General features: G+C 37.0%; 1 long non-coding RNA gene across 2 annotated transcripts; it reads left to right on the forward strand.

Annotated features, from left to right (window-relative positions):
• The first annotated feature begins 7,736 nt into the window (after positions 1–7,736).
• LOC104947074 (uncharacterized) lies at positions 7,737–8,478 on the forward strand. 2 transcript variants are annotated; one of them, XR_798520.1, is made up of 3 exons: positions 7,737–7,870; positions 7,969–8,061; positions 8,402–8,478. It is a non-coding gene; the product is annotated as an uncharacterized lncRNA (long non-coding RNA). The 2 variants fall into 2 exon arrangements; XR_798521.1 differs by having other exon boundaries at positions 7,969–8,071; positions 8,402–8,440.
• Positions 8,479–10,617: the final 2,139 nt, after the last annotated feature.

The following is a 10,617-nucleotide window of genomic DNA, read 5'->3' on the forward strand; positions in this document are numbered from 1 at the left end:
CTGTGTGCCTTGGCAGACTAGGAGCAGGTGGAGGGATTATATCTCTTCGCTGGCCTGGGAGCGCCTTGGGATCCCCCAGTCAGAGCTGGTTGATGTGGCCAGGGAAAGGAACGTTTGGGGCTCTCTGCTGGAACTGCTACCTCCGAGACCCGCCCACGGATAAGCGGGAGAAGATGGATGGATGGATAATTGGTTTAGTTATTGCGTGTTTACCTGCAAAAAGGCTAAATTGACAGCATTCTCCAATTATATTTGTCCACACTTTGGAAAGTTTAGTCTGCATTGTTGGATGGTCTCGTGTTCCCATGGTGAAGGAGCAGAGATGCCTTCCTTTTAGAGGTGTGAAAGCTAAACCGCGCTCCATCAGAGAGGTGACAGAAAATACATTTTTCATACTTTCAAGGTCCTCACCAAAAAATGTCCCTTGTTTCGTATAAGGCAAAGATAGGATGGAGGGAACGAGGCGGAAGAGAGTGAAGGGAAGCACACAGGTAGGGGAGAAAGAGAGGAGGGTCCTAAACTCGAAAGTAAGGGACAGCGCGTGAAGAAGAAGAAGGAAGAAGTGAGAAAAGAGAAGAAGGATAGGACAGCATGAGCAGTTGAGAGAGGGTGGATTTAACCCACAGGACAACGATACCATTGCGCCCGCCTTGTACGAGTGTAAGGTCGTACCTTTCCGCTATCGACATTTCACAGGAGGTTAGCGGGAGAGCATAAGTGAGAGGAGGGAGGCAAAAGAGAGACAATTTTAAGTTTTGTGTGAAAAATGTTACTTACCAATGTGACACGACAACCGTACCACATTTTTTTTTCTTTTCTTTCTCTTGTTCTAACTTGGTTTACAATTATTTCAGTACTATTTATTACTTAGTGACATAATCCCCACGTTTCGTTGTTTTACGTAGCCATATGGTGTTGGTTAAATGTATATCTAATATGAGTATATGTGAACTCACGTGTGTCACATTGTTCTCTTTTGTAATAATCTGACGAAAAAAAGGCTGGACTTCTAGTTAAACTAAGACAACAGAAAAGTGTATTAGTGTAGTAACTCTTTATATAAGGTGATTATAAAACTCGTGTACCTATATTGGTTACGACGTCTACTTTAACAAAAGTACGAAAACGAAAAGAAAAGTTTAGGGAGACATTTGGAGAACGAGTTCCGACAGTGGAAAGTGGTTACGTAAACCTGTTCTATAAAGAATTGGTAAGTAGTACCGGCCATTTAACCAATATAGGTTTCGGTAACCAAAACACCGAAAAAGGTGATTCATCCAGCGTTATGGGTCTGTACATAGACAAAACGTGACTTTGGAATGAACCAAGAACTGAGAGGTGGGTAGAGAAATAGGGAACAACGGAGTGAAAAAAGAAGACAGGAAGTGGGGATTAGTGTCCCCCAGTCTCTTTATTGGAATTATAGGCAAAGAAAGATTCCCATCGTGTCAGTATACCTTCACAATTAACTGTAAATTGGACTCTAGATTTCCCGTTTCTTCGATGATAAGTTTGTACCACGATATAATTTTCTTTGAGATAGTAGGCTAAAGTTTTCCCTACAGAAGAAATTTTTGTGAAGTCAAAAATCATTTGTAGTTTATACCGGTACTAATTTTCTTACAGTGTTTTGTAGTTATTACCGTGTCAACTGCATAATATAAGTAAAGAGTTCCATTATATAAACATGAATCACAGAGATGAACCCTGTACAGAGGTACGAAATTACAAGTTTTTCGAGAAATAAAGAGAGTATGACGGACACGACGTCGTGGAGAAAAGTGGGAGACAGACTTTGGTCTCGGGGTCAGACGAGACTAACCAATCGACCGGCGAGACAACCACTAACCAGTTGACGAATCTCTAGTGCATGTTTACACCAACCTCACACGTCGGTTATCTTCACGCTCACAATGTAACGCTACAGTGATTTCAATTTGTCATCATTTATCCCGGGGAACTTGTCAGGGTATATATAATACTTGATGTCCTCGAACACTACGTCCTCGTAAAACATACATTTACTAGATGAACAACCGCGATGCCTTCCCGTCGGTACCACTTGACTACTTGAACAAAACATTAATCTTCCTTTTATTAATTATACTCTTACATTTATGACACTTTTTGGTTAAATTCTGAAGTAGGTTCCCCGAAATTAACTTGGAGATAAGTTTCGTTGTATGTTTGTCGACATAGCAACGGAAGNATAAAAACATATCATTGTTTGTGTTGTTTTAGCTTAAGCAGACTGTGTTTGTCTATTGTTGTGACTTAGATGAAGATCAGAACACATTTTATGACCAATTTATGCAGAAATCCAGGTAGTTCCAAAGGGTTCATATACTTTTTCTTGCAACTGTATGTGCTGTAGGAAGACCAAAGTTTCATCAATATCAGTCTCCAATTTATAGTTGTAAGCACATAGGCCTTGTTGTTGGGAACTTGCTGCAGGCCAGGAAAACATGTAATCTCATGACTGTGAAAGTTTGCTCTCATGAATCATATGAGACCGCTGGAGGCTGGAACAGTACAGGACTCCAAACAGCACTTTAAGACTTCCTTTTGTATCTACTCTTTTTGAACCCAAGCCAACTTTTATTTGGTCACATTTTGCTCCTTGGCTGCATGTTTTTCTATTTAGCTCTGAGAGTTTGAGAAGTTCATTGAGGATATAGTTCATTCTTCAGCATTAAAATATCATCACTCCTCAGAGTTAATAAAAGATCTATAATATAATGAATAAAAAATATTTTGTTCTCATTTGGACTTTGAATTCGCCTCTTATGTTTCTCACGCCATAATGAAAGTAAATGTTTTCTTATAATTATAAAGTGTCAATTAAATTGGTATTTGAGAGGTTATATTGTGTCAAAGAACAAACTCTTTCTCTGTCTTCAATAAGCCATATGTCAATGCAAAGATGAAAGCCAGCAACGGAAGTAGTGACGCCATACCATGACTGATTAGTTGTCTGTTGTGTTCAAAGTATGTTTTCTGTTCATTTATCACACAGGGTTGTTTTTAACACGAAAAGCATATATCTTCTATATGGTTCCCTAAACAGCTTACGAGCCATACAGATCAATTTTGCCAAAGCTATTACATTTACACAACATCCACTGCTTGAATGACACAATTTTAATTATCAATGAAAAGGAGCTTAATTTTAAAAGGGGGTCTTTGACGTTACAGGTTTGACAAGCACTACTTGGTATTAGACTATAATGGTGATTGTTGAGGTTACCAGACACCCACCTATCAGTTCCACTGTTGCCTACACCACTCCACCACATAGTATAATTAAACATTAATGTACCCGACTGCCTCACATTACAGCAAGCTATTTCCTCAATTCTGGATTTCCACACTCAGTTAAATGAAAAGGTTTTCACCAAAAGTATTCCACTTTTATTTTGCTTTAAGAAATCTTTTCCAGTGCTTAATGGCTGCTCTAGCCAAATGTTGTTGAAACAAAAAGACTGTATCTGATCGCTGCTCCCAAACTTTTACCGACCTACAGCCCTTGTGGCGTATGCGTAACCACTTAATCCCTATTAAAGGCACACACAGGCAGCTTGGAAATTTAGCACAGGGTGATGATTGCTTTCTTTTCATTTTGTTTTTCACTTAACCCCTGCCCATCTTTCTTTTATGACTTTTATGGCTGGGAACACTGGGCCTTGTTGTTTTCTGGATGGTTTGAGCCGGACACAACAATGTTTGCTCAAAGTAACAGTGTGTGTGGTCTTGTTTTTGCATTAAATTGTTTTGTATCTTACAGTATCTTCAGCGAGTGTGTATCTGTGTGTTTGCTTTGGTGTGTCTCTCTGGTTGTCTGTTTCGTTGCATGTGCACTGACGTGCAACTGAGCATATGTAGTATTCATGTGCTTTTTGGCCTGGGGATGATACCCTCCCATTCATGTGACCATGTGACAGTGAGCTGTGTTGGTACTTTGTAGGAGCCTTAGGGGGAAAGGCAAAAAATATACTCTTTTTATATACCAGACTGACAGAAATAAACACTGAAGTCCATTACTCTTCCTAATTTGGTTAAAGAACAGCTAGAATATGCCCTCCATGCATTGTGAATCAAACATTACATTCTCAGCCACACAAAATACACATACTTGTCTTTTTGTGCTGAAGGCCTTTTTGTTCTGGTCTTAGGAGAGATGGTTTTAATACCGCATTGCTCTGGCAGAACTAATACAGCTGCAGCTTCACTCATTAAGCACTGACAGCACTAACTCATCTTCATCTCTAACACTTTCTAACCAAAAACACAAACAACTACAGGACAAAGGACAACGAATACAAACCAACTACTCTAAATACAAGGAATAACAAAGCACCCAACCAAATACAGAAAACGTACCAAAATACAGAAAACCCATTGAAATATAGAAAACACACAACTAACAGAAACTATGTTACAAACCATTGATTTAAGGAGAAGAAAGTGAGTTAATACGGAAAAAGGAAATTTTGGCTTAGTCACAAATAAAATACAAGCGTGTTACTGTTTACAGAACAAATTGCAGATGTTAGTCACATCCTCACTGCTGAACCACTGAGGATAATTACCATAGCTCTGATTTCTTGGTGTGGGGAGCAAAAACGAATTGTTCTGCATTTTTGTAGTCGTGGTGGTTTAGGAGGAAATTAGTGTGAACCTTAAACCGTATCCAAATCTGGGCATCAGGCTCTGGTATAATCAATAAATGATTGACATCCATCACTTTAAAGTGAAGCAAAGGTTTGTTTTCACACAAAATGTAACAGGAAAAAGTTGGTCGCCTCAGGATACCGTGTCAGATTAAGACATTGCAGATCGAAGGACATCAACACATGCTTCAAATTTAAGATTGATTAAGCAATATTATATCTCAAAGCCTTAAAGCTCTTATAAACTGTAACAGTTGGGAAAATATAGAAGATTTTATAGCTTGGATGAACACTTTAACTGCCAATGTTGGATATATAGAAAGATATAAAATGTCGTTCTTTTTTGAAAATGTCATTTGTTAGTGCAACATCACTTTGATTATATGTGGGTCAACAGAGCGTTCAAAACAATTTCTACCTCTAGGTTATTACACCTTGAGTTCTTATGTCAATATTGGCACAAGCAAACAAGGCCTGCTGAATATTATTCTCCCAGGCATATTTTACCTGCCTGTTCCTAAGAATATTTGAAACAAAAACAAATAGCTATGGAGGGAATAGCAGAGTTGTCTATTTATGAATCTTATCAAAACAAACTCACCAATTAAACCAGCCTTGGTGGGGTGAATAATCAAGCTAACAAAAAAGCGTATTTTCTCTCAAAGCTGCAAATTCTATTCATATCTACATCGTAAATGTGTCTAAACTCAAGCAACAACAGCCTTCCGTCTCTGGGAAACAGTGTTTTTAAAGTCTTCAGGGTGATAACAGACAGCTGGGCCTCCACGCTGTACACACATATAGACAATATTAAAGTATAGCTGTGTCACCCTGCTACTTCCTCTCTTCTGTTAGCCCCGTGTTAATAGCTTTATGGCTCAACACAAACAGAGCATTATAGTTGGAAGAGATTGTTTCAAGTTCATGTGATATGTATAAAAATTGAAGGAAGTGCATAGTTGACAGTTCACACCATAATACTGCGCCTATTTAAAAGCAGCAGTCGTTCAGGCTCTATGGTATTGGAACCAACTGGGGTCCATGAGAACTAATAGAAATGTCCGTCTGTTGGTCGGCAGTTGGCCGAAGTATTGAAAAATTAATATCTTGACTTGATTGGGAGTAAAATGTAATTGTAGCACTCGAGTAAGGTGGGTCAAGAAAATTCACGCGCTAACTTTGAATGTAACTATCTGGTAGATGAGATGTTCCTATATCAGTCTGATACACTCTGTAAATCCAGAGGAAAAGAGAAAGGATCAAACATGGATTCCTTCGCTTGGCACCATGATTACTGGATTTCATGGAAAGCTCTCCAATAGTTGTTGAGATATTTCACTGCACCACTCTATAGTGTGACTCTTAAGCCCCACGGACCCGGTTCATTTGCAGGAAACAACGTCTAAGGAACCTTAATATTTAATAAACTATGAATATTTTATATCCATATAACGGGAAAAAACTAATTTAACTGATCTTTTTCATTTTTTTTTTCAACAAAAACACACAACACTGACCCTCTGAATTAGCCCCGAGCGAAAAATGCTAACATATTACTGCACCGAAAATCACTCCTAGCTCCCTTATTACTTAGCTGCACATCCAATACATCGTTTATGATCGTAAAGACAGCCCACCTCAACACTGAAAGATACAAACTCGCAACGTTATCAACAAAAATGTACATCAAAACATGTGGCGCTAGGTAGCCTAAAATGCTAACATGGCTTACCTTGGTTTTGTCTGGTCAAAACTGGTCTTCAATGGCATTAAAACGATAAAAACGATGCTGTAGTTAATCCATAGGTTAATATATCCAATGTGGCTGTGTCCCCTTTGAAATGTTCTGATAATCTATAAGCAATAAAACTGCAATTCCGTTTCAAAATAGTAGAGCAGGCCATTCCTACGCTCTTGTAGCAAGATTGAATGCGCAAACATGAGTGTGTTCGGGACGATTTCCCTTCGATTCTATTGGCTCTAACGGTCAGAAAGAGATGTCACATGTCAAAATCGAGCAAGGGGGGCCAGAGATAAGGAAAATCCACCCAAATGGCCCCAGAAGAGGGTTTATTTGCTAAATCTGTCTAAAAAGGTCAAATATCACTTGTTTTGCGTCAATCTTGATACAGGGTACTTATTATATGTTGTACTTTGGATTCCTAAAGCTTTTAGTCTACTAACCCATCATCCAAGGTTAGTTACTTTTCACTATAAGTACAAAATATATTTTGGACAGACACTATAATTTACAGTTTTTTACCATGTTCAATCTGAATTTTCTTTAAAATAAAAAAAACATATACAGTATATTGATTCTGACTTTTCTACATCCAACTCACAGGTTTATCATTACTTTGAGAAAAAAGATTATCTTTTTTCTCAAAGTAATGATAAACCTGTGAGTTGGATGTAGAAAAGTCAGAATCAATATACTGTATATGTTTTTTTTATTTTAAAGAAAATTCAGANAATAGCCTAATACATGCAAAAAAAATGTAGTTTTTGTCTGATATAGGCCTAACAATAAATACAACTTTATTAGCTATCAAGCTATGAAATATGTTTTGCGGCTCCATACAAAAAAATGTTTTGGAAAAAGGAGCAAAATGGCTCTTTTGGTCAAAAAGGTTGCAGACCCCTGCCCTAGTGGAACGGTAGGGTATAATGAGTTCTTTAAGATAAAGATGGCGCCTGCCCATTAAGGGCCTTGTAGTCGAGAAGAAGAATTTTAAATTCTATCTTGTGTTCTACAGGGATCCAAAACAGGAATAATGTGGTCCCTTTTCCGTGCTCTGGTCAATACATTTTGAATCAGCTGAAACAACTTAACTGACTTCTTGGTACACCCTGATAATAAAGAGTTACAATAAGCTAGCCTTGAAGTAACAAATGCATGGACTAGTTTCTCTGCATCGTTTTGAGGCAAGATATGCCTGGTATGTGATTTTGTAAATACATTTAGCACACAACTACAATCATAACATCATTAGAAAATGAAATGATTTGATGATTTTTATGACTGTGATATTTTCTTTTCTTTGATAAATGCGGAGTTTAAGCGTATAACAACCCTGCCCCTCCAATTAAGATTTCTCTCTCAGCTGGATGTGCTATCTGACAAACTTCTGAAGATTTTTGAGAAGAGAGGAGGACAGATAGGCCAGCGTCTGAACTGTATTATGTCAAACATGACTCAAGTAAGAATTCATTTTAAGGAAATTATATATCGAGTCAATAGTGTACACATTTCATTGAGAAAAACAGATTCTTTATTTTCTTATTCCCCTTCACTTAGGTTGATGATGTTGATTTAGGGCGGGAATGTCTTCTCAAGGGGCTGTGTGTGCACCTCAATGAGGACCCAGAAGATCTGCTGAGAGAGTTTGTGGTCAGTAGAAGTAATATTTTACCTTTTGATTTTGTTTGTTGGGCTTTAAAATATGCAATTATTGAAGCACCACATAGTATATAGCCAAAAGTATGTGAACATCCCTGTTTTTTGTTTAATAGCCAGACTACACTGAAAAGCTAGAGGGCTTTTAATTTAAAACGGATACAGGAAATGAAACATTTTTTATTAGGTCAGACAGGAGTATATCAGATAACAAGGAGGCTTAAAAGTACTGAAATCTGACCAAATGTACTTGTTAAACACAGGGATTTAGTAATATATATGTATTGATTTGTTAGATCTCACTCTGTTCCTTTCGTGACTGTGCACTCTGCAGGCAGAAGATGAAGACGTCATTCTGCGGTCCTTTGAGGGGATTATAGGGGGACTTTATGTTGTCAAACACAATTCCACCCCAATGAGACCAGAGGACAGATGAGACCAGAGGACAGATGAGACCAGAGGACAGATTGTCCTGGAAGGCCAACAGGTACTAACTGATGTGGACAACATTGCATTAGCTGCTACCATGCTGTTTGGACTAATGTATGCAATGAACCTGAACTACCCCCCTAAACTGAAGTGCACGTTCAAAGTGCTCCAGCAAATGTTAATGGAGCTAGACGGCAACATGCTCTCCAAGAAAGCCCAAGCGTTTAAAAACAAACTATTTCAGTGAGCTGTTGCCATGGACCATTGTGCACTTTTACAACATTCATACTGGACTTTCATCGATACAACTGTCTTGCACTTCCTTTGTTCATGCTTTTTGCTGTATTGATTTGCATGTTTCAGAAATGTTTGTTTTTCCTGGGGTCATGTGTTTTCAGAATGTACCACTTGTCATGTTTTTCAGAATGTACTAATTGCACTAATGTACTAACTTCAAAATGTCAGTTCTTGTTTTTATTTGTAATACTTTCTTTAGTGCATAAAGTATATGGTGAGAAACCAGGCCATTATTATACTTTCATGTGTTTTTCCAAAGCAATGCCATTGATTTTTTGCATTAAAGTGCCCTTTCATATTAGCAGGTTACTATTTAAATAATGGATTTGCAAGAACATTTCCTTTTTTCGGCTAGGCGTTGACATTTTCTGTTAATTGTTTACTATGAATGAGTTACAAAAATAAGCCTTTCTTTGCCATTTGGCCCAATAAACCTTTATTTTGGTCGGGAGAATAGTTTCCTTTAAGCTTCCTTGCAGTGTTCTAACACAATAATGTACATGCATCACAAACATTTTCTATTTATTCTATTTCTTTATTTTCAATGTATTTGTTAATTCTCCTGGGGCTGCATGATGGAAAAACCAAAAGCTCATCTGGATGTGTGTTGGTTGGTAATATTGTTTTATTTTTTGAGAAAAATACATAAATGTTGTTCAAAGAAATGTGTTTGTCTTTATTGACTATTTGTTTTAAAATGGTTTGATAAATGCTGTAGATATAAGAGATTAGGATGGATCCTGTAGAAGAATGTACGAGATGCCTCTATTCACATGAAATAAATAATCTTATGTACCCCTTGAGCACTAGGTAGATTAAACAGAAAACTATAGCATGTAGTTTAAACAAAACATTAATGTGGCTTTAACAGGTACAAATGAAATATACTGAGTATATTAAAAGCCTAAAATGAACATAAAAAGTCATGTTGGTTAAACATAGGGTAAATGAATATACTAATATTAAAGGAAATATTCACATTAACATAACCATTTCATGTTTCTTTGACATAACATAGTTGTGTGTCTGTAACATAATGGAATAGTTTTGAGTACACATGATTTTAATATGTGCAACCGGTTTCCATGTTATTTTATTACTTAAGTCCAACAGACTTTTTACAGTGAAGCTTAAATAAAGAAATCATGTTGCTTTAACAGGTACAAGTTAAATATACTGAGCATATTAAAAGCCTAAAATGAACATAAAAAAGTCATGTTGGTTAAACATAGGGTAAATGAATATACCTTTATTAAAGGAAATATTCAAATGAACATAACAATTTCATGTTTCTTTGACATAACATAGTTGTGTGTCTTTAACATAATGGAATAGTTTTGAGTACACATGTTTTTAATGTGTGCAACCGGTTTCCATATTAAAATCATGATAATCCAACGGCCTTTTTTTTTTCAGTGCACCCACTTATGAGCAACAGACTCATGAACAGTTAAAGTAAGCTACTGCTCTGTTGCTTCCACGATAGTATCATAAACGGCCTACAGGTGTGTGTAATGTCCTGAGGCATTACAGAGCGCTTGGTGTGGGAGCTGAGGGTTGGTAAAACTTGATTTATCCCATAAAAAAACCGTAAAGTTCAACTGACACCACAGCAACTCTTTGTTCCTTGCCAATTAAATGTCACGTGAAAAGAACATGAATGTTGACAACGATAGATTTATATAGATTTATGATAGAATATTTATTATTATTGAATGCAACCACTTTTAAAATACATGGGGTTATTCTTTAAAAGCATCATTTGTAATAAATACTACTAAAATAAACTGCAGCGATATTTTAAAAACAGTCAATGTATTTTAG

This window comes from Notothenia coriiceps, unplaced genomic scaffold (genome assembly GCF_000735185.1).
Source record: "Notothenia coriiceps isolate Sejong01 unplaced genomic scaffold, NC01 NC01_scaffold00011854, whole genome shotgun sequence".
Classification (NCBI taxonomy): domain Eukaryota; kingdom Metazoa; phylum Chordata; class Actinopteri; order Perciformes; family Nototheniidae; genus Notothenia; species Notothenia coriiceps.